Genomic DNA, 13,838 nt, shown 5'->3' on the forward strand with positions numbered 1-13,838 from the left:
TCCGATCAGAGCCTCCATTGACTCTGCAAAGATCACAGCATCGTCAGCAAAGTCAAGATCCGTGAATCTTTCTTCACCAACACATGTCCCCCAGCCACTGGACCCCACAACCTTGCCTGTTGCTTTGCTTGTTCAATGTTTGTTATGTGCAGTAAATTTTACAAAAACACACGTGCAAAACACACCGAAATTCAAAAATGAACACATGAATATAGATATATATAAAGTAAAAACAGTGAGCACATGCTTTTAAGTAGCAAACAAACATCACACAAAAGTAAATTGCAAATATATAAATTGTGCAAATGCATTTTTTGTGATCAAGTTTCTTTTAGTGAAATGAAAATTATGAACAAAAATGACAAACGACAGTAAAGTACATATAGTTAAGACAGCAGAACACTCAACTGGCACACCCAAGTTCCCACCCACGCCAGCCTTTTATGAACAGAGATAAGCCTGAGGGAGAAGCCGCAATGAGATCAACAGGAAGTGAGGGCCTAGAGAAAGATAGATAGAAGAAACCTCAACACCACAAAGCGGACACTGGACTACAGCTCAGACTAAGGACAGAGGACTGCCAGTTTAAAATGCAAGAGCCGGACGAATCACTAATCCATGCTGCAAATAATGTAAGATTAAAAGAGAGGCTTTCCAAAAATGTAAAGATAGTCAGCCAAGTGAATAATTTCCAGCAGGAAGCAAAGGCCAAATTAATAGCAATTGTGCCTAGAGTTAGAAAAAAAATAGAGACAACAGAAAAGTTCAGAAGAGCTAATACTTGAGGAGAGAATGGGATTTTTTTAGGAAGAAAGAGATGAAAGAAACTTTTGAGACATTATCCCAGGAAAACCATAACCGTGGGGCATTTCCAAAACAGGTGTAGGAAGGTACCGAAAAGAAAGAAATGAAAAAGAAGACATCTGAAAAACTTACAGCAAAGTGTCTCTGGGGAGTTAAAATATAAGCAGTATTCAGATTTAAATAGATTATTTTGATAATTGAGGTTCTTAGATGCTTGTAATGAATTGTGCTTTTGTATTGTGATACACCAGTAACGGCGCGCAGTGAATACACTTGACTTATAGATTTCATCCTCTTTCTCTGTACGTTTAGCATTCGTTTGCTCAGAGGTTGATGCATTTGCTGCCTCCTGAGCAGCTCTTCATTTCTCCACCCTAGTGGCCCGCTTCTTCTCTTCTTCTGTCGGCATCTTTTCGCATTAAAACTGATTAAGTCAGTTTTTGTGTTGCAATTACTTAGTACGTTTTCTTTAATTTTTCACTTAAGCTGGAACTTAAGTCTTCAATCTGCCTCAAGAATGATTTAAGATATGAAGGGCTAGAGGTAGTGACGGCGAAGGCGGTAGGGAATGAGAACGGCCCACATACGCATGTGCCGCACCGGCGCTCTGTTGCCTGCTGCTGAGAGTTGATTCTATAATAAAATAAAATAAGAATAGATAGAGGAATTAACTAGAAGTCAATCATCACCCCGAAAGCGGATAGTAGACATCACACAGTATATGTGTACCAAATTTCAGGTCAATCTGTCAAACGGTTTGCGAGCTACAGGTGTAATCAAAATGCTTTATAGCTGAAATATCCAGCTTATGCAAATGAGCTTATTTGTACATTAATATTCATTAGGCAATTTACCAGAGTGTTCAATTTTGAAAGTAGATAGGATTCTGGGGTATATACAAAGGGGAAATAATGGAAATTGTTAAAGAGTGCCATTTAACTTTAGATAAAGTAATCAGTAGGTATATGCTTATAAGAATGTAATATGGAGGCTTGGGACATTAAAATTAACATGTTTCGTGTTTTGCCAAAAGTAATTTAATCAACAATCAACTAGACCATGGGAACTTATCGGTTGTCCCAAACATTTGACTGATGCAATATCTTGGATAAGGCAGTCAGCAAGACACTATAAAAAAAAGTATGGCAAATGGCCGGTGCCCTTACCTGGCCAGGATGCTTTCATACTGGAAGGACTGGGGAAGAGAACACACACAAGCAATTATCTCCCCCAGATCGTTAGGTGGCAGCCCCCTGGGTTGGTACAGCACCGTGGATTCCCACAGGGCATGCTGGGACTTGGAGATTGTGGGCTCAGTCCTATTGGGTTCCGAGGGTGCTGCCAGGGGGTGCTGCCAGGAAATGCTCCAGGGACTGGGGACTGGAGTGCTTCCGGACTATGTTAACGGGCCACCGGATGTAATACAGGGTGCTGAATAAATGGAACCAGCTGCTACAGCTCAAAGAGCAAGAGTTGGGTAGAAGAGGACGAAGCTATCCAGAAGGAGTGGAGTCACAGAGATGTGCTGAACAGAGAAAGAACAAGAGACCAAAGTGCTATATTGTGCTTGTGTACTGTGTATTGGTGGTGGGAAATACTTGGGAGAAGCGTATGTGTAGCTGAACCTGTGCCTGTGTCTGTTTGTGTTGGGCTTAGGGAGCTGAAGTGCCCAATTCAGGTCACAATGGACTTTTAAAAAAGCCACTAGGAGAGAGAGGGAGGGAGAGCGAGAGAGAGACATCATCATCGACTGGAAGAGAGGAGACAACTTTTTGCTATCCACCGTTCCAATACTCACTAGCATCAAGGCTGAAGAAGACAACAGACTATAAAAGCTAAAGCAGCCACCTGTTACAAAGCTTGCTGTGTAACCCTGATTTGAATCGTTCAGGTTGTATGTCTTGATATCTAACATTTATGCCTGTGTTTTCTGCAAATAAAATATAAGTAATTATAAGAGTAAAGGTCTAGGTTTTGCTTCATTGAATTTTGTCTGGTTGTTCCCTGACACATTGCAATAACTGATGAGTGGTAATAGAAAGCTGTGTTTGTTCATGGTAAGTTCTTTTAGAAGTAATGATTTGAGTGTGACTTGCAGGGAAGGCTTTCAAACATTCAGGTTAACAATTTAGGCATTTCCATAGAAAAAGAACCTCATAGGTTAAATTGCCTTTTGTGAACACTTTTTTCACAATAAAACAATGTTAAAGTAATACTTTTTATAATCACATTCCAAACACAAATAGTGGAACAAGGAGATTTATGCTTCCAAACCAAATGACTTAAAGAAAAACACCATCCAAAAATGATATTTTTTAATATGTACTTATCCCATGTAATTTGTAGGGGTGGCTGAGGAGTTTTTTAAAGTCATGTATTGATTGTGAAAGGACATAACAAAGATTCCGATAGAATGGGACCCAATAGTGACCAATGCTGGACAACAGCAAACCTTACATTACTCGTGTCGCATAATCCACATGTCAGTTATCCAGCTGTATGCTCAAAATGTGCAAAACTAGTGATTTTCTTCCCAAAATATTGTTGGAATAGTTGCTTCCTGGAATAAACAGCACCAATAATAAACAGGAAATTAAAGCATCTTGGGAAAGACTTTTTCAATTGAAGACCTGCCTCTTCTCCTCCTTTGTTGGTCAAGAGTAAGGCATCCTAGAACTTCTTCCATGCCCCATATTTAGAGGTTGGATGCGTTGGGTGAAACATCAAAGACAGGTGAGATGAAGAATTTGATCTGCTACTTTTCCAGAGCTCAGGTATCCATTGTTGCCTCCCATCTCATCCATGCTCTTTGCTGTCTCATGGTGACCACCCTGGCATCTGGACTCCTGCCCTCACCTCTTCCTTCACCAGCCAGCACTGGTCTTTGCCTTTAGCCTGTCCATACTCCACCACCATGACTCTGCCAAAGCCAGTCCTCCCATTAGCATCAACTATGACTGGTTCCTTTTGCTACATATGTCTTTTAACCAGCTCCTCTGCTTCCTGCAATCTCCACTTCCTACCCATACTCAACTTGATGCCAGCATTGGAAACTTTACTGTCACTAGAATATCTGCACTGTAACACCTTCCTTGTTTGGGCCACCTTAAACTCCTTCACACAGGCTCCGGAGAGTGAGCCTAAGCTTGGTCATCAAGCCATTCAAGACAATGTTCCTAAGACTTTGTGGAAGACCCAGCCACCTATGGAGATGATGGCTTACCCTTCTCTCATAGCCATCCACAATGAAATCTCATATATAGGCAATGGTCAGAGGATGCATGTTTGGTTGTTGTGCTGATAGATTCAAACTTGGAACTTACCGCTCAAACCTGATCTGTCCAGTACTACAGATAACCAGCATTCAAGCGCCTGATTGGTTGCCTGGGTGGAGGCTGCATGCTTAAGGCTGCAGATCGATGCTGGTGTGCTGCAATGGCCAAGGACTGATGAAGATTGTCTATTATATATTTTTTCTTATGTCGTATACATCTCTCTATTATAAAAAAAAAATCCTAGGAGGAAGACTAGGGAGATGAGACGTGATCTTCTCGGAAGACAATTTGACGTCCCCGCGAGAGACACCTTAACGTCACGCAAAGACAATTTGACGTCCTGTGAGAGACACTTTAACGTCACGCGAGCGTTCAACAAACCCCCCGCCCCTCCCTTCACAACGCGAGTGGCAGAGACACGTTGGCAAATGGATGGTGGCTGTACAGGCTTTGAAATGATAGACACAAAGCGTGACAAGCAGAAAACGCAACTCCTTAATGTGCGTTAAGCCTTTAGACCCCGTTCACAACGCGAGTGGCAGAGACGCGAAGTGGCAAAAGGACAGCTGCAGTACAGGCTTTTGAATGATCGACGTGCAGCACGACAAAAAGAACACGCAGCTCGCTGGCAGCAGCAGAAAGACAGCAGATTATCCAACGGCATCTCCTTAGCGTGCGTTCAGAACATGAGCAGCGTTATACGTCCTGCGAGAAAGATTTAACGTAAACCAAACCCAGCGGTGGGCGAGCGAGGCGAGCAGGCCGACCCCTAGTTTTTTATTAAGAATGTCTGAGTATTCCGAGTTAAACCATTCAAATCCGCCATGTTATGTTATGTGTAAGGAGATTATTATTCACATTACACAGCTACGTTTTACATATTTACATATTTGTGTTTGAATATGGCTCCTTTAAAGGCCATTTCAAAATACTGACTGGAGAATTTTACATAGTCAATGTCTAAAGAATGTTATGCAAATGTTTTTTAAATTACATTGGTCAATAATGCACAGTCCGCCTACGGCATGAGTGGCCATAACAACCTAAGCTGCATGTGCGGCAGGACATGAAAACTTCATGCACATTTTGACAGGACTGTAGTTTGAGCCCACAACTATGTTTCTTATGTCAGCTATTAGTATGTTTTCATTTCTGTTGCGTCTTTTGAGACAGTGAATTCAATTAAGATTATTTTTAGATAGTTTTTTTTTTATATTAGGCTACCTTACAGTCTACGTAGATCCCCTTTTTTTCATTTTCTGAACCCATTTATACAAGGAGAACTGGGGCCTATTGTGGAAGAAAGAGGCACAAGGAAAGCGAGCCAACAGTGTTTTGATAGAGAACAGGATACAATAATGTACACACACATACAGTATTTACACACAGGAGGCTGATTAAACATGACTAGTCAACATGCAAATCTTTAAACTGCAGGGGAAGGTGGACAGATTCCCAGAGGAAGACAACATAAACACAGAGAGAAAACCTACAATCCTCACAAAAAGCTTCCCAGACAGAAATCATGCTAATGCCTATGGTAAGGTTGTCAGTTAGTCATTTCCTAACCCGCTTATTCCTGAACAGAGTCACGAGAGGTGCTGGAGCCAATCCCAGCCAGCATAGGGCTCAAGGTAGGAACAAGCCCTGGACAGGGCGCCAGCCCATCACAGGGTGAACACACACACCAGTCACACACTACTTTACCTAGCCTGCATGCCTTTGGACTGTGGGAAGAAACCTACACAGACACTGGAAGAACATGCAAACTCCATGCAGGGAGGACCTGAAACATGCACCCTGGTCTGCTTACTGCAAGACAGCAGTGCTACCACCGCACCACCATGCAGCCCCGTGGTAAGGTTAGGGTTAGGGTTAGGGTTCAAAAATACACCAATGAAGAGCATATTTTCACGTGCTGTGGTTAACGCTCAAGCGTCAAAGCATCAGGAGGCTGGGTTCAAATAACAGCCTTGTCTCAGTCAGTGTGGAAGTGTGCACTTTCTCCCCAGGTCTGTGTGGGTTCCTCGTAAAGCAACTGGGTTTTCCTTCCACTTCAATAGAATGACTGCTGGCTTTCAGTAAATCCTGTATGAGTGAGCCTAGTTTTGAAAGGGAATTTGCAAATTCTCTGAACATTGTGTGTGATGACAGTAAACAGATTTATTAGCCTTGTATTGTATTATATTGTACAAATATTAGGTAACTAAACATATTTAGCATCATATCAAAAATGACTAAAAATTTTATAAATTGGAAGTGTAATCGTCTTTCATTATTTAAATAAAAAAATCTGATATCCTCTTTCTTTTGACTTTTTAAGCTTGTTGATATTATTTAGTTTTACACTCTAAGGACCTCAGATCCCATCTTGCCTGTTTGACTATTCATTTATTCACCAATCATGCAAAAATGATTGAACTATGTTTCACAAAATTTTGCTTGTGTGTTTTACTTACAGACTATATGGTGTTTAAAAATGTTAAATGGTTTTGTAATGTGCGGAAACCCAAAATCTGAGCATTGTTCCAAAATGAGATTATGAATATATACTAAAGCTGAACCAACATAAAATCCATGCTACAAGGTGTTTCAGAAAAATCATCGTGAAGGGTGGTTATAATAGGGTGGGGCAAAGCAAATATAAATAAAACGGCTGAGTCAAAGGTTGTGAAAATCTGCATGCATATTACCGTTGATACAACATACAATTATGACTTTAAGGCCTTTCAAAAGTTCCATCAAGAATGTGGGTTGTAATGGGGGGTGTGGTGCAAAACCATGTTACCACAACAAAAAGGTTCAACTAATAGCAATGAATGTGGCATATTTTAAGCTTGGTCCTACTTACAGTGAAGGCTACATTTCATGTCAGTGTTTTAATGAAAATGACAGTGTTATGTGATGGGAGACCAAAACAAAAATCGTGCATTGCTCAAAAACAGCTGTGTCTGTGTTCACTAAACTTTGCATTTAAATTATTGTTCAAGAAATGTAAAATACAGTATAGTGTAACAGCCATTTTCCTAGTTCTATAAAACGTATGAATATTTACTAGATGATAATGCATAAAATATGGGAGGTTCCTAAAACCCCCGTGAATAGAATTGAGTTGGTATTTTCCTGTCATTTCTTAACAGTTTTTGAGTAAACAATGTTCTTTAGTAAGTGTTTAGCCTTGCCTTGTGTAAGGTACAGATGCATACGGTTTTTTAACCGTGTCCTTGGACGAATTCCTTTTTATGCTCGTGTTTGTGCATATGCAGAGTGCAGAATGCAGCTGCCAGAATCCTAACTGGGAAAAGAAAATCCGAACACATTTCTCCAGTTTTGATGTCACTACACTGGTTGCCTGTGTCATTCAGGATTGACTTTAAAATACTGCTTATGGTTTATAAAGCCTTAAATAATCTCGCTCCATCTTATATATCGGAATGTCTGACACGTTATATTCCAAATCGTAACCTTAGATCTTCAAATGAGTGTCTCCTTATAATTTCAAAAACTAAACTTAAAAGAAGTGGTGAGGCGGCCTTCTGCTGTTATGCACCTAAAATCTGGAATAGCCTGCCAATAGGAATTCACCAGGCTGATACAGTAGAACACTTTAAAACACTGCTGAAAACACATTACTTTAACATGGCCTTTTTATAACTTCACTTTAACTTAATACTGATACTCTGTATGTTCAATTCTTCATAATAACTATTCATGGTGGCTCTAAAATCCGTACTGACCCCAACTCTCTCTTCTATTTCTTTTTTCAGTTTCTTTGTGGTGGCGGCCTGCGCCACCACCACCTACTCAAAGCATCATGATGCACCAACATTGATGGACTGAAAGCCGGAAGTCTACGTGACCATCATCATCAAGTCCTTCCATGAAAACCCTAAATACAAAGAGGACTGTTTGATTTATGTTAGGTAGATTGCCCAGAGGGGACTGAGCGGTCTCGTGGTCTGGAACCCCTACAGATTTTATTTTTTTCTGCAGCCTTTGGAGTTTTTTTTGTTTTTTCTGTCCACCCTGGCCATCGGACCTTACTTATTCTATGTTAATTAATGTTGACTTATGTTTATTTTTATTGTGTCTTCTATTTTTCTATTCATTTTGTAAAGCACTTTGAGCTACATTTTTTTGTATGAATATGTGCTATATAAATAAATGTTGATTGATTGATTGATTGATATGCACGTCACTGAGCCTGGCGCATATATAGGTGCCAATGGCCTAAGGGTCTTTTGAGTGTGAAGTAACTCGTAAATTAAAAGATCTAAGTTTTGAACCGTATGTTTAAAGCATACAGAAGAAGAAATAAATAACCTTTAAGTACAGAAGTAACCAAAGCTTCATAAGAAAAACTAAGTTTATAGAAGATACATTTTTCCCTTTTTTGCTTTTATTCTTTGTGTGTAACTATTTTTCTTTTTATTCTTGTATGGATTATTTGCCTTTAACTTTCACTAAATATTTTTAAAACGAACTTTTGGACTGAGAGATTTCTTTGACACGCGTCTTACCCGTGCCTGACTTCACCTTATGCAAAGGCGGCTACATATAGGCTTCATAGAGTTTCAAGAATTTCATTGAGGAGTTGGGAGTAATTGAGTTGAGTAATGGGAGAGAAAACACTACAAAAACCACACATTACTTCAAAACTTCTGAATGGATATTGGATGTTCATGAAATGTTACATGTATACTGTATTACAGTTAACCCACCTTAACACATTGAGTTTATGGAGTTTCAAAAGTTTCATCATAAATAGGGAGTTCAGTTGAGATAACAACACAAAAATGGTAGATTTGCCCTGCTTAAAAGCTGTATCAACGATTCATTTATTCATGTGGGGTTAAGTTAAACCAGGATATACAAAAAAGTAGCATTCATGGTTCCAGACAAGCAAAGGGCTACTGCAATGATGGAATCCAAGCATACACAAAAAGAACAAATTCATCACCCACGAGACCATTGAAATTGATAGTTATCAGAAATATAGTGTAGGTCAGTCGTTCTCAAGTTCAGTCCTGGAGGCTCCTTGCGGCTACAGGTTTTCATCCCAACCATTTTATTCTTTTAATTGGACTCCTAAATAAATCAATGTCTTCCATTTTGAGATTTATTTTTGTATCAATCCAGAAATTAAAATTATGCTTATTTTTCACTGAACAAAGTAAGAATTTGGGTGTATAAGAATTGTTTTTTGCTTTTTAGTGTTTTGTTCTTTTTAGCTTTCTGATTAATTATGCCATTGATTACTAATATGCACATATGTGGGTATCACTATAATAACTGCCCTTTAGTAGTGATTGTCATTTGCCCTGAATTCATCAATACTTTTCATTTATTGTTGGTATCAGGATACAATTAGGAGGACAAATTCCACAGGAAAGGTAAATTAAAAAGAAAATGACAGAGTTAAAAATCTAATCTTTTCTTATAAAAGTAAATCTAACACTAATGGACTTTTCTGAATGCAAAATAAGAAAGAAGTAGCTTTTACACAATGAGATTATAATGGAAAGTACAAACAAATTACCAGTTGTCAAACTGGTTGGAACAAAAGCCTGAGGTGACATGGGGCTCCCAGAACTGAACCTGACAAATGGGACACTGCATTTCAGGCTGCAATGACAGCAGTGTCAACAATTAAAAAAGACAAACATCTGCTTTCTTGACATAACCCATTATACAAATATATACAGGTAATGCTGGGTACTTTGGCTAATCTCCTAAATCATTCAATTATGTTCAGGAACTGTTTTTTCAGTTCACATAAAAAATTGAATTACTAGAGATGAAGTAACCCATAAATATACTGTACAGGTCATGTGACAAGCCAGATAACATCAGAGAGCAGGAAAACAAAAACAACGGTTAAAAACACAAGTAAAAAAAAAGTGAAGCCTCTTCCTTATCTAAACATCAGCAGTAATAACAGAGTCTACTATTAAACACTTTTAAGAATGAAAAAGACTACAGAGTTGGAATAGGAAGGAGTATTGGCCAGTAAAAATCACTGCCTGACGCTGAGGCATCTTCCCAGCTCTATACTACCTTTATGTGTTACTGCAATTTTTAGAGCAGGTCTCTCCAACTCCAGTCATGGAGGGCCAATGTGGCTACAGGTTCATTCTAACAATTTTCTCAATTAGTGACCAGTTTTGCTTCTAATTAACTACTTTTCCCTTCATTTCAATTGATTTGTTTTTTTTTAAGATTCCATTCTCTGATTTGCTTCAATTATTACTTAAATGGCCAATACTGTTAGCCTCACAAACTCCAATCAATTTCACCGCACTGATTCTCGTTGTTAATTGAACCCATTAGATAGATAGATAGATAGATAGATAGATAGATAGATAGATAGATAGATAGAGGAAAGGCAGTACATAACAGATAGATAGATAGATAGATAGATAGATAGATAGATAGATAGATAGATAGATAGATAGATAGATAGATAGATAGATAGATAGATAGATAGAGGAAAGGCAGTACATAAAAGATAGATAGATAGATAGATAGATAGATAGATAGATAGATAGATAGATAGATAGATAGATACTTTATTAATCCCAAGGGGAAATTCACATAATCCAGCAGCAGTATACTGATACAAAGAAACAATATTAAATTAAATAGTAATAAAAATGAAAAAAATTACAATAAAATTAATGTTAGCATTTACTCCCCCGGGTGGAATTGAAGAGTCGCATAGTGTGGGGGAGGAACGATCTCCTCAGTCTGTCAGTGGAGCAGGACGGTGACAAAAGTCTGTCACTGAAGCTACTCCTCTGCCTGGAGATGACACTGTTAAGTGGATGCAGTGGATTCTTCATGATTGACAGGAGTTTGCTTAATGCCCGTCGCTCTGCTACAGATGTTAAACTGTCCAACTTTACTCCTACAATAGAGCCTGCCTTCTTAACAAGTTTGTCCAGGCGTGAGGCGTCTTTCATCTTTATGCTGGGGTGCTTTATTGAACTCCATGGCTTGTTGGTGCTCTTATTCTGCCATATCAGAGATTTCTAAAAGTCTTGATTTTGTTTTTTCTAAGGACACTGTCCAAATGTAGTGTGGACCTGAGCAGAAACACATAACTGAGACTTTCACCTTTATTTTCAGATATCGCATGATGGGCGCAGGTTAGCTGGTCATGTGTTGGCTCGTTTTGTATCTCATTACTATTTTGTATCTCATTACTATTTGGCTGCTAATTAAGAAAAAAAGAAATAATTAAAGGGTCTGAGTCTTAATGAATATGACATCAATTAAAATGAAGGCAAAAGAGTTAATTAACAGCAAAAACTGGACACTAATTAAGACAAGGGTTAGAATGAAACCCTGCAGGCTACCGTAGTGCTTCAGCACCGGAGTTGGAGACCAATGTTTTAGCGTTTCCGTTTGTGATGTCTCAGTTTAGAACGAACACAAGGTCATTATTGATTTACTACTCAATCCACAAACAAATAAATTAATGATTAGATCTCATTATTTATTTAAAAATTAAAAAAAAAAAAAAAAATCTATGAAGTTTGTATCATATCACTCCAAATATAATACAACCACAAAACACCATTTCTGGCTGACCTGCTTATTACTTTTTATTTGATATTATTTTGAATGAGGTATGAGGTCAATGTTACATCACAACTCTACTAATTTAGGTGGCGTTGTTCTGTCCTACTGGGAGCCGTCACTTCAAAGGGTGTTCATGTGAAGTTTCCCACAGGAAAACATATATACATGTCTCATTTGTCCTATTGCACATGAATGCATGAATGCAGCATTGTTCTCAGTCTCAAAGGACTGTCTTTATTGCGACATAAACTCTGGCTCTTATTGAATACCATTCTTAAGCAGACTTCTAATTGACATGTTTGTTTACTCAGGATGAGGGCGCTTAAACACTTTTTCCAAAACATTTGATAAACCTCTGATATGTTTAGCATTTTTGTTCTTTCTCATTAACGTTTCATAGAAGAACTCTCTGTCCCTATGATGGTTCTCAAAAGGTGTACAATTAGTTATTCACAGGTGCATGCAATAAATCCTGCACATTTGCTCACACCTTAGCTGGGCCATTGAAAATTGGATGAATTTTTAAGAGAGACACAAAATAGCTATAGTAAAGCAACAGCAAAATTAATACACTCCTTCTGCTCAGATATTCCAGGTCCATTCATCCATTTTCTGAATCTGCTTTTTCCATTACAGGCTCATGGATCACTAGAGCCAAGGCAGGAGTTAAACCAAAAAAAGATGTCAAACCATTATAGGGCATACAAACTCATACCAGGCCTATTTAGAAACATCGGCTAGCTTAAGGCACACATATTTGGGATATAGAAGGAAACTGAGGCACTTGGAGATGCAAATGCAGACACACGGATATTTAAATGTCATGACTTGGATTTTTCTGCAAAGAATGTGTTTTGTATTTACCTATACCATAGCTTTATGCAGGAGTGGCACTCTGACACAATGGCCACTGCTGATGCCTCATAGGTCCAGTGTCATAGTATATAGAAAATACAATTGATGATTAGTATGTTAATGTGATTTATCTTTAAATTGGTTATGTAAATGTAGATTATTTTTGCCATATTTCCATATTTTTATGCATAGATGCACATTACTTTTATAAACTTGTGAAAACATTGATGGACTGAAAGCCAGAAGTCTACATGACCATCATCATCAGGTCCTTCCATGAAAACCCTAAATACAAAGAGGACTGTTTGACTTATGTTAGGTAGATTGCCCAGAGGGGACTGGGCGGTCTCGTGGTCTGGAACCCCTACAGATTTTATTTTTTTCTCCAGCCTTTGGAGTTTTTTTGTTTTTTCTGTCCACCCTGGCCATCGGACCTTACTTATTCTATGTTAATTAATGTTGACTTATGTTTACTTTTTATTGTGTCTTCTATTTTTCTATTCATTTTGTAAAGCACTTTGAGCTACATTTTTTTGTATGAATATGTGCTATATAAATAAATGTTGATTGATTGATTGATTGAAAATTTCAGATCTTTTACAACACAAGGTCTTTTTTAAAATGTAAACATCCAGAGAGAAATTAAGAAAAAGAAGATTACAGTTGCAGGTGTAGATTAGATCGAGTGTGAGAAAGAGGTGTACATTGAAGATGTGTCATGTGCTTAACAGATGTTACTAATCATACTTGAATAAGATGATAAAGAGGAAATTTACTATACTGTATTCTGTTGCTGCTATCAGTTGTATCGTCATGAGTTAAAATTTTAGTGCTCTTCTGTTGTACTTCATCACATCATCTAGCCTTTGGACCTTTTCTAAAAGCCAGAGCTGAAAAGACAAGACATTCATTGACAGACAAAACACTTAACTTGTTTGCTTCTTACCTTGCCTGAACTTACATCAAACTTCAAGGCTAACCAAAAAATAAAAAAAATCTCCAATGTTCACGTTTTGTCATCCAAGGCCTGTTCTAAGTGAGACGTGTGTTGGTGTTTGAGCTAGCATTAGGCTTGAGATAGTTTTTCGGGAAATACAAAAGTTCTGAATTCAAATTCTGTGCCTGATTGTGTGGGGTTTGTGTGGGATTTCATCCCACATACCCAAAAACAATTGTAACCCAAAGACTTAGTAACTTGTGTTTCATGGCAAGAGTGACATTTATCCATGGATGGCCTGAGGAATACACATTCCCTGTGACAAGATCCTCCTCAATTATCAGTTGCTGATATGCGCAAGTGTAAGCTTTTCTTAGTAAATT

General features: G+C 38.3%; 1 long non-coding RNA gene across 1 annotated transcript; it reads left to right on the top strand.

The window, feature by feature from the left end:
• The first annotated feature begins 492 nt into the window (after nt 1–492).
• Nucleotides 493–7,885, top strand: LOC120539899. The gene is made up of 3 exons (XR_005635730.1): nt 493–632; nt 2,461–2,695; nt 7,847–7,885. It is a non-coding gene; the product is annotated as an uncharacterized LOC120539899 (long non-coding RNA).
• The last annotated feature ends 5,953 nt before the right edge of the window (nt 7,886–13,838 follow it).

This window comes from Polypterus senegalus, chromosome 12, assembly GCF_016835505.1.
Source record: "Polypterus senegalus isolate Bchr_013 chromosome 12, ASM1683550v1, whole genome shotgun sequence".
NCBI classification, from domain to species: domain Eukaryota; kingdom Metazoa; phylum Chordata; class Cladistia; order Polypteriformes; family Polypteridae; genus Polypterus; species Polypterus senegalus.